Source organism: Mirounga leonina, unplaced genomic scaffold (assembly GCF_011800145.1).
Source record: "Mirounga leonina isolate KUSES-001 unplaced genomic scaffold, KU_Mleo_1.0 Mir_176, whole genome shotgun sequence".
In the NCBI taxonomy this organism is placed as follows: domain Eukaryota; kingdom Metazoa; phylum Chordata; class Mammalia; order Carnivora; family Phocidae; genus Mirounga; species Mirounga leonina.
The window spans coordinates 39,789,249-39,800,064 of NW_023270454.1; the positions used below are offsets into that span (position 1 = coordinate 39,789,249).

At 42.2% G+C, this 10,816-nt stretch overlaps 1 pseudogene; it reads left to right on the forward strand.

The window, feature by feature from the left end:
* The first annotated feature begins 1,828 nt into the window (after nucleotides 1-1,828).
* Nucleotides 1,829-1,907, forward strand: LOC118022603 (annotated as a pseudogene).
* The last annotated feature ends 8,909 nt before the right edge of the window (nucleotides 1,908-10,816 follow it).

Here is a 10,816-nt window from a genome sequence, read left to right on the forward strand (position 1 = left end):
CTTTCTTTCTTTCTTTCTTTCTTTCTTTCTTTCTTTCTTTCTTTCTTTTTCTTTCTTTCTTTCTTTCTTTTTCTTTCTTTCTTTCTTTCTTTCTTTCTTTCTTTCTTTCTTTCTTTTTCTTTCTTTCTTTCTTTCTCTTTCTTTCTTTTCTTTCTTTCTTTCTTTCTTTCTTTCTTTTTCTTTCTCTTTCTTTCTTTCTTTTTTGATGATTTCCTATTTCCCATCTTCCTTGTCCTCCGTGAAGCAGACTCACAGCATTATATTCCCATTGCTCATTCAACATATATTTGTTGAATGCTCAATCTGCACAAATTATGTGAATTACTTGTAAATAAAAACAAAGATGCCATGGTTCCATGGGCCCTGTATTCGTTTCCTAGGGCTACCATAACAATGTACAATAAACTAGGTGGTTTAAACAACAGAAAGTATTGTCCTGAGCAATGGAGGCTAGACGTCTGAGCTCAAGCTATTATCTACATTGGTTCCTTCTGAGGGAGAATCCGTTCCATGCTTCTCCTAGCTTCTGGTTGTTTGCTGACAGTCTTTGGCATTCCTTGACTTACAGATCTCTGCCTTCATCTGGACATGGCATTCTCCCTGTATGTGTGTCTGTGTCCAAGTCCCCCTTTCTCATAAGGACACTAGTCATATAGGATTAGGGGCCCACCCTACTCCAGGTGACCTTGTCTTAATAATTACCTCTGCCACAACCCTACTTCCAAATAAGGTTACATTCTGAGGTACTGTAGGTTAGGACTTCAACATATGAATTTGGGGGTGATACAATTCAATCCATAGCTCTTGAGGTCAAATCCTGAGCAACTATCCACTCTGCCCAATGAATAAATCAACTTTATTTCTATCTAAAGAATGAGAATAAATAAAGACAGAGTGATCACAAGAGTAGCCAGCTCTCAAATGCTGTAAGCTTTATTCTGTTCATGTTCTAGACAAGGATAACTTAAAATAAATGTTTTATGCAGAAGAAAGTAGGAAGATTTCCTTGAGTATCTGAAATTTATTCACGTATGCTTATTGGGTATTATTCTGGGCACTGAGGAGATAACAGTGAACAAAATGGACAAAACTCTCTTTGCTCATGAAGATTCCATTCCAATGAAGGGAGATAGGAAAAACAAATAAAAAAGTAAGTTACATAGTACTTGAGAAGTTGTCAAGTGCTATGAAGAAAAACAAGACAGAGTAAGAAGGGATGGGAGAATGCAGGATATGGGGGCAGGGGCTGCACTTTTCAACAGGGGGATCAGGGAAGTCTCAGCCAGAAGGTGACAATTAAACAAGTTGTTGATGGACCATGAGGGGGCAAGTCACGGGGATAGCTGGTGAAGGAGTGTTGCCGAAAAGGAAAGAGTGGGATAAGAGTATGGCTGATGATTGGGGTGCCTGGGTGGCTCAGTTGGTTAAGCAACTGCCTTCGGCTCAGGTCATGATCCTGGAGTCCCGGGATCGAGTCCCGCATCGGGCTCCCTGCTCGGCAGGGAGTCTGCTTCTCCCTCTGACCCTCCCCCCTCTCATGTGCTCTCTCTCTCTCTCTCATTCTCTCTCTCAAATAAAATCTTAAAAAAAAAAAAAGTATGGCTGATGTGTTTAAGGAAAACAAAGAGGCCAATATGGGTGGAGAGAGAGGATGAGTGTGGTCAGTGGATAAGGTCAAAGAGAGGTAAGGGGCAGATCATAAAGGGTCGTGTAGGATTTCAGCTTTTCTCCAAGTAAAGGAGGAAGCCATTGGAAGCTTCTGAGCCGAAGAGGGTTATGATCTGATTTGGGTTTTATCAGGATCACTCTGGTTCTAAAGGTAAAGGGGAGCTTTGCGCAGTGGCAATATTGTAGCCAATGAGGTTTATCTGAGGCACGATTATTGCTCATAAAGGTAAAGGGGACAGGGAGAGAAGCAGGGAGAAACACCAGGAAGCCATTGTGAGAGAACAGGTGAGAGATGCTGGTGGCTGAGCCCAGGGTGGTAGAAATGGAGGTGAGGAGAAGTATTTGGATTTTGGATATGTTTTGAAAGGAAGGCCAAAGGGGTTTGAGATGGATGGATGGAGGGTGTAAAAGGAAGGAGAGAAGCAAGGAAGCAAGGAAAGAAGGAAGGAAGGAAGAAATGATAACTACAGTTTTGACTTGGGTTAAATGGCAAATTCTCCTCACTTTTCATTGTTATCAATTATTCATTTTCGTCCAGGCAAGATAAAACATATTGAATAACTAAATCCAGAAATGAAAGAAACAGGTAATAAATTGCTTTAAATTTGAAATTTAAAAAATTCCCTGGAAAGATGCAATCAGCTAAGTCCAGAATGTGAGAAATTTCACAGGATGAAAAATCCAGGTTGTTCAATAAATAAATCGCAAGGAAGAAAAAAAGAAAAACAGGAAAGGTGAACCTATAGATTAAAAGATACTTAAGATGCGTCTGGGTGGTGCACTCAGTTAAGTGTCTGACTCTTGATGTTGGCTCACGTCATGATCTCAGGGTCGTGAGATCGAGCCCCACGTCAGGCTCTGCACTAGATGTGGAGCCTACTTAGGATTCTCTCTGCCCTTCCCCTCCCTCTCTCTCCCCCTTTAAAAAAAAAAGAAGATACTGGGATGCCTGGGTTGATTAGTTGGTTAAATGTCTGCCTTCAGCTCAGGCCATGATCCCAGGGTACAGGGACTGAGTCCCATATTGGGCTCCGTGCTCAGTGGGGAGCCTGCTTCTCCCTCTGCCTGCCACTCCCCCTGCTTGTCCTCTGTATCTCTCTCATCTCTCTCTCTGACAAATAAATAAAATCTTTAAAAAAAAAGATACTTAAGAGATTTATCAATCAAATACAATGTGCAGACCCTGTTTGGATCCAACTGTATAAAAGAAAAAAAAATAATGAGATGATCAGACCAAAACTGATTTATTTGATGATTGGTTACTTGACAATATTAAGGAATTATTGTTAACTGGGGGATATGATACTGGTATTATAGTTGGCTTTTTAAAAATAGTTATTTTTAATAGACATACTAAAATGTTTATAGATAAAACATGATGTCTAGGATTTCCTTCATCATAATCCAGTAGAGAAATGAAAGATGACCATAAATGGATGATTATTATTTGTTTTGCTATTTTCTCTACTTTTATGTATGTTAGAAATTTTACATAATAAAGAGTAAATGAGTACAAAAATAAATAAATACATCAATACAATGTTATGTCAGTACATTAAAAATTGGTAACATGAGCTGCCTTAGGAAAAGGATGGCTGGGAGCAGGAATGAGGGAGATTCTTCCCTGCCTCCTCTGTTGTATCTTTCGACTATCAAACCATTGAAAACTACTGTCTATTAAAAAATACAATAAAAAATTAGTTAACCTGCCCTGGCAGGTGTGTGGAAGAAGCCGCAGCTTGTAGAGAAGAAACGTCCCAGGACAAGCTGCTGATTATTTTCTCCCTGAGTCTCCCTGTTCTGATCTGCTAGCCTCAGGTTGTCTCATGACTCCTCATTCTGAGGCAATGCTTAATTCAGCAGAATATAAGCCAAAATTATAATGACTCAGAGAATAGTACCCCTGAGTATTAGAGCACATATCATTCTGAAGCAAATTTTTCCATGCAAGTTTCATCGGCTCAGTTCAAAAACAGTGCTTACATTGCAGGAAACTGTGGACTACTATTAACCTCTGATTTAGGATGGTGGTTTGTTTTCCTAACCTAACGGATAGGTTAATATCCTTGTACTATTGGTGAGCAGGTTAGGTTTCATGATATGACCACTATCTATATCGTGGGAGTAACTTTTATTCATGAAATGAACATATCATATCTTATCTAAATGATAAATATATTTTATTTTATGTAAGATGTCATGCTCCATAACTTTGCAGGGTACTTGTTGTACATTAATCATAAAGTCTTTTGAACTTCTAACACTAAGAGACCAATTTCAGGGACATCTATTAATCCAAAGGGTCTTCCGTGACACTCTCCAAACTCTAAGACTTGAACAAATAGCTTTTTCAGAAAGGTGTGAGTAAATTACTTTCCTCACCCTTTTGGGGAGTCTAAAATCAGCTGAACTTTTACATTTTAATTCCTTGGTCTAGGAATCTAATCATGGAATAAGGAAAGTTGAATAGACTGATTCACATGAAAATTATCAGGGTTTTTTGTTTGTTTGGGTTTCTTTCCCAAATATTGGTCATCATCTAAGTTGCTGCCCCTATGATTTATGGCTGAAACTTTCATTTTCTACTTCAACCTTGGAAATCAGACATAAAAAACAAAGTGAGTAGGGGGCCCTGGGTGGTGCAGTTGGTTAAGCATCCGACTCTTGGTTTCAGCTCAGGTTGTGATCTTGGGGTGGTGGGATTGAGCGCCACGTCTGGCTCAGCGCTCAGTGCAGTCTGCTAAAGTTTCTCTCTCTCTCCCTCTGCCCCTTCCCATGTGCTCATGCTTGCTCTCTCTCTCTCTCTCAAATGAAAAAATAAGTCTTAAAAAAAGACACACACAACAGGGGCGCCTGGGTGGCTCAGTCGTTAAGCATCTGCCTTCGGCTCAGGTCATGATCCCAGGGGCCTGGGATCGAGCCCCACATCGGGCTCCCTGCTCGGCAAGAAGCCTGCTTCTCCCTCTCCCTCTGCCTTCTGCTTGTGTTCCCTCTCTTGATTATTTATTTATAAATAAAATCTTAAAAATAAATAAATAATTAATTAATTAAAAAACCACAAGAAAGCGAGTAGATTTCACACTTAGCTATATAGGTCAGTGTTTTTTGTGTGTCTAGAAGAGTCTTAGCATGTAACTTGGTAAAGAAATTATTAGGGTCTTACCTTCCAAAGATCACCGCACAAGTGTGTTAGTTACTGAAGCAAGTATAATGGCAAGAGTTCACATGTGAGAATCAAGGGTTCTGCTACTAACTACTTTTGTGAACTCTGGCTACCCTGCTTACACGTCTCTGACTTCTTCATGTATAAAGTGAGAGAGTTTGATTAGACAGGCTTTAAATGTGCTCTCAGTATTTAGAGTCCATAATTTTTAATATTTTAGAGAGAAGCATGTGAGAATCTATTAATTTGGGAGCTCTTACTTTTACCCTATCCTAAAATTATTTATGAACCTCTCACTTAATAAGGTGAGAATTGTTTTAAACACTATTAGTGTTAGGGCGCCTGGGTGGCTCAGTCGGCTGGGCATCTGCCTTCAGCTGGGGTTGTGATCCCAGGGTCCTGGGATCGAGCCCCGCATTGGGCTCCCTGCTCAGCGGGAAACCTGCTTCTCCCTCTCCCGCTCCCCCGGCTTGTGTGTTCTCTCTCTCTCAATCAGATAAATAAATAAACATCTTAAAAAAAATAGGGGTGCCTGGGTGGCTCAGTCAGTTAAGCGTCTGCCTTCGGCTCAGCTTATGATCCCGGGGTCCTGGGATCAAGTCCCACATTGGGCTCCTTGCTCAGCAGGGAGCTTGCTTATCCCTCTGCCTGCCACTTAAAGTCTTCAAAAAAATTTAAAAATTTAAAAAAATAAAAATAAAAAAAGAAACACTATTAGTGTCCACACAATATCCATTTTCCCCTCCTCCTTGCTAAGACCACTCTACTGTAATGTATGCCAATGCTGAGTTCAACTACTATACTGTCACTTCATGTACTCTCACCAATGGAAGCAGAAGTTGCTGAATGAGCCTTCCTGTAAAGCTCTTTCAAAGATGGTAGACTCTGCTAGCAAGTATCTTTCACACCTTAGCTCTTCTCCTCTTCCTGCCTGGAACTGGGACACAATACTAGAGGTGGAGCCGCCACCGTGTGAATACAAGGCAACAAGCACAGCTGAGCACAGAAGTGTATTTGTTTCCTAAGGCCACCGTAACAGAGAACCAAAGCTGAATAACAAACCTGGAGCAGCAGAAGCCTATTTGCTCATGGTGCTAGAGGCCCCACAGCTGAAATCAAGATGTCGGGAGGGCCATGCTCCCTTGGCTCCCTTGGCTCTTCTAGATCCTGGTGGCCCCAGGTATTCCTTTGCTCCTAGCAACATAACTCCAATCCCTGCCTCTGTCTTCACATGACCATCTTCCTGTGTGTCTCTATCTACATTTTCCTCTTCTCAGAAGGACATCAGTCATATTGGATCCTAATGACCTCATCTTAACTTGACTACATCTGCAAAGACCCTATTTCTAAATAAGGTCACATTCACAGGTCCTGGGGGGTTAGGACTTCAGCACCATTGTGTGTGTGTTGGGGGGGGGGCACAATTCAACCCATAACAGTCCCGATGGCATTCTGGAGCTACTTTATCAGCTCTGGATTTTCTACTTCTGAACTTACTACATGAGAAAAACAAAGCCTCCAATTTGTTTAAGCCTCTACTTATTCAGAGTTTTTTGCATTTAGAAGAGAACTCAACTCTATCTGACACAGTAACTTCAAAGCGAAGCCTGGCAATTACAAAATTATCTGACATAGGGAGCCTCCTTATTCAGAGAGGATAGTTGTAATTTCTTAAAGATAGAGACGATTATTCTCTTGTGGGAGAGTGGGGCAATTGGTGGGAAGCTGTGCTCAGCTAAGATTTTTCCAGTCATAATTTAAAGATCAAATCTGTTTTCAAAATAGAGTTCACCGGATACTGAAAAGGTCAATGGGCCTGTATTCAGCAGCCAGATTTAAGACCTAACCCTGCCCTGGACTGACACCTGTCTCAGGTATTTCTTTATTAGTCACCACTATGTACCTCAAGGAATGAGAATACAAATGCAGCTTTTGTGCTTCAATTACCAGAAGCACAGTTTGCTTGTCTAACACAATCGGGTTCAGTTTTATGATACTATCTTTCTGCCAGGTGTGGTGCTCAGAAATATATGTGCCAGAAAACACTTCGAGCAGCCAAGATTGAAATTTGTCTTAATTTTGAGAGAGTTGCTGAGTCCTTAGACCATTTTCAGGGCATCTATACCAGGACCATAACCATGATTTATTCAGATTACTTATGGCTCCGTCACTGGGGACAAGCAATTATTCCTGTCATCTCTGTTAGTCAGAGTGCCCTGAATTGTTCATTTGACTGCTCAGCAGGCTCAGAAAGGCTGACATCAGAGTAAATAGATACTCCTATCACTTCTGCCTAAGAAATACAAGGGCATAGTTGGTAAGTCAGGACTTTCCAATCTTCCATCCAAGAAAAATATTTGAGTGCCTATCTTGTGCCAGACTAATGCCAGGCACTGAGGATTAAACAAATAAGACACAACCCCTACCTTCAAGGAGCCCACGGTTTAATTAGAGATAGGCAAATCAACCGATTTCTGCCTTCAGTTCACAAGACACTGAAGTAAATGCTGAGATTGGTTGAAGAACTGATGTGAAGGAAGCATGCAGGCAGGGCAATTAGCTCTTCTCTGGGCAGAGTGAAGCTCCTGATTAAACTGGTGTCAAAAGTTAGACCTGCAGGTACACTAGGAGTTAGCCACGTGAGAGGGAAAAGCATATGCAAAGACTCAGAACTAAAGGAGCACATGAGGGGCACCTGGGTGGCTCAGTCATTAAGCGACTGCCTTCGGCTCAGGTCATGATCCCAGGGTCCTGGGATCGAGCCCCGCATCGGGCGGGTCCCCGCTCTGCGGGAAGCCTGCTTCTCCCTCTCCCACTCCCCCTGCTTGTGTTCCCTCTCTCACTGTGTCTCTCTCTGTCAAATAAATAAATAAAATCTTTAAAAAAAAAAAAAAAAGGAGCACATGACATAGTTGAGACCTGCACAGAGTTCAGTATGGTGGAGTATGAGGTGGAAAATATCAGTAAAAACAAATGAAACGTGGTCCACATTCTGAAGACACTGGGAAGCTACTAGAACAGTGGTGAGTCAGACAGTTATATGATCAGGTTTGTAGAAAGTGTCTTTCTGGCAATGGCATACAGACAGATCAGAACAGAGCAGGACCGGACATGGAGAAACCAGCAGGAGTCTGCTGAAGCATTCTAAGGGAGGGGGGAGTAGCGGGAAAGGAATGAGAAGACACACTTAAGGAGTAAAATTGCCAGCACTTGATGAGTTATCAGATTTAGCAGGCACCCAAGAATGACACTAAAATTTATGGTTTAGTTAACTGGTGTGCATGGGTGTGAGGAGGTATTCTTACAGCTTAAAAGTTAGGAAATGGCAAAAACTGTTAATTCTCTTATATTGATACTAAAAATCCATATTCAGATTTCATATTCATATTTAGTAAAGTAACTCAGTTATGTTCCCTAATCAAATTTCTGATATAAAAACTATTTGGGGGCACCTGGGTGACTCAGTGGGTTAAGCATCTGCCTTCGACTCAGGTCATGATCCCAGGGTCCTGGGATCGAGCCCCGCACTGGTCTCCTTGCTCAGCGGGGAGCCTGCTTCTCCCTCTCCCTCTGCCATTCCCCCTGCTTGTGCTCTCTCTAGCTCTCTCACACTCTCTCAGTCAAATAAATAAATAAAACCTTTAAAAAAAACTATTTGAATTTTTTTAAATATGAAAAGCAAATTTACTTTAGAAACTAGATATTGATGAGGATGAATGATGGAAAAAAATTTGTAGAGTATAAAAGTCCTAATGTATGGAGCAGTGGTTCTCCATTATTTTGTATCTCAGTCTCGTTAAGAGTCCCCTTCCACAACATCTTAAGATAAACTCTCAGAATAGCTCTTTGCTGAAAGGTCATCCGGACGGCAAAAGGAACACATGCTTGCTAACTACTACATGTGAGGGGGCCTGGGACATGGGGTCATGGGGACTAAAGGTGGCAATATTTACAGGTAACCAAGCACAGGTCCCCGTGATTGATGGCTACAACAGGAAGACTATGAACCAAAATCCATTCTCTACTTTGTTCTCTGCACAAGGCTGCCCAGCTAGACTGCAATTCCCAGGCTTCTTTGCAGTTAAGTGTTGCCCCGTGACAATATTCACCAAAGGAACATGAGCAGAACTAATGAGTGCCGCTTCTAAATCTGGGCCCTATGATATTGCAAAAATTCCTCCACATTTTCCCTTTCCTTCAAGCTGAACAAAAGCATGACTGCACCCAGCAGATGAGAACAACGCCCTAGGGACTGCCATGGGAATAAGGCAGAGGGAGCTTGGGTCCCTGGGTGGCCACAGGGAGCGGAATTGCCAGCCTCCCTGCCCTGGACTGCTGTGAAGGAAAATAAACATTTTTGTTCTTTAAGCCACTGTACTGCCTGGTGTATCTGTTACAGCAGGCTTGTCTTTGTCACAAGGAACACAACTTTTTTTCTTTTTCCTTCTCTTCTCCAGCACAGCTATTTCATTTTTGCGGTATTGTCTTCCATGTGTGTAAATATTATAAGAGCTGTAAATGCAATTCTGTTATTCTCATTCTCGTATCACAAGCATCTTCCAGGATCAAAATTATCGTCAATTATTTATTTTAAAATAAAAAATGAAATCACTCAGAGAAGATTAGTGCAGGGCAAAAAAGTTTGGGTTCTTTGCAATTCTCCCTTTTTGTAATGACTGCTGTAGTCACAAGTGTATGTAGCGAATAGAGAATGTTGGAGGTTGTAACACCATCAGGATGGCAATATAGGTCATTCCCGACTTCATTTCCCTCACAGGAAGAACAGTTAGCAACTGTCCATAGACAAGGTACTATCGTGAAAATCCCAGAACCTGGGGAGGAAGCTGAAGCAGGCCCCTTGACCACAGAGACTGAGAAGGACAGCATAAGAAGGTAAGAGAGATGGCTACCCTCTGGCTACATTGTTTGCCCTCAGGTCAACACAGTGCTGCATGGAAAGGTCCCCCTAGACCTAGGGTTTCACCAATGGGTAAAGAGAGCCTAAGATGGACATTCAGCACCCCACCAGTTGCAGGACGCATCCCAGGAGGCCCACTCAGGTCTTGCCTGACAGGAATCAAAGGGGGGAATCTGTGAGGCTTGACTTCTGGAGATCAGAGAGAGACAGAGAAGGGGAGTGGTGTTTATAGCACCCAGCACTGAGATCTTGGCAAACCACATTCTTGCAGTGGCCTCTGAGCAGAGATCCCAGGCAGCTTCTCTGCCCATCTGCAGAGCTGAGCTGGTAGCCCTTTCTGGCCAGAGGGCCCAATTTCTAGTTCTGCCTGATTTCAGTCTCCAGGGAATAAGCCATACTGGCCCTGGAACCCATTCTACCACCCCATGCAGATAGGAAAGCAAACTCACAACACTGCCCAATTGCTGAGCATAGCCTCCAGTCCCTGCCTCTCCAAGAAGCCTGGGCAGAGGATATGGGCAGTTACAGAGCCCATCCTACAACCCTGTTAGGTCAGAGAGTCAAGCCAGGAGACTGGACCAACTGTTAGCCTTTGACCCCACATAAGCAGGGAGCCTAAACAGTGACCCTGGGCAGCCTTGGAGCCTAGCCTACAGTACCACCAAGCTGCAGAGCCCAGCTGACAGCCCTACTGTAGGAATTTAAACATTTCACTACAAAAAAATCAGCTAAGCATAGAAGAATACAGTAGTGCAGAAAATGAAGAACAAAAAAGCTATAGAGCACATAGAAAACAAGTAACAAAATAACAGAAGTAAACTACCAAGTGTGAATCACGAAGAAATAGAAAATTTTAACAGACCAAAAAGACATTGAATCAGTAACCAAAAACCTCTCAACAAAGAAAAGCTCAGAACTTAATGGCTTCACAGTGAATTCTACCAAATATTTAAAGAAAATTTAATGCCAATCTTTTCTGAATGCTTCCAGAAATTGAAGACAGAACTCTCCCAAACTTATGAGGCCAGCATTATTCCAAAACCAAATGCAGATAAGGACACTAAGAA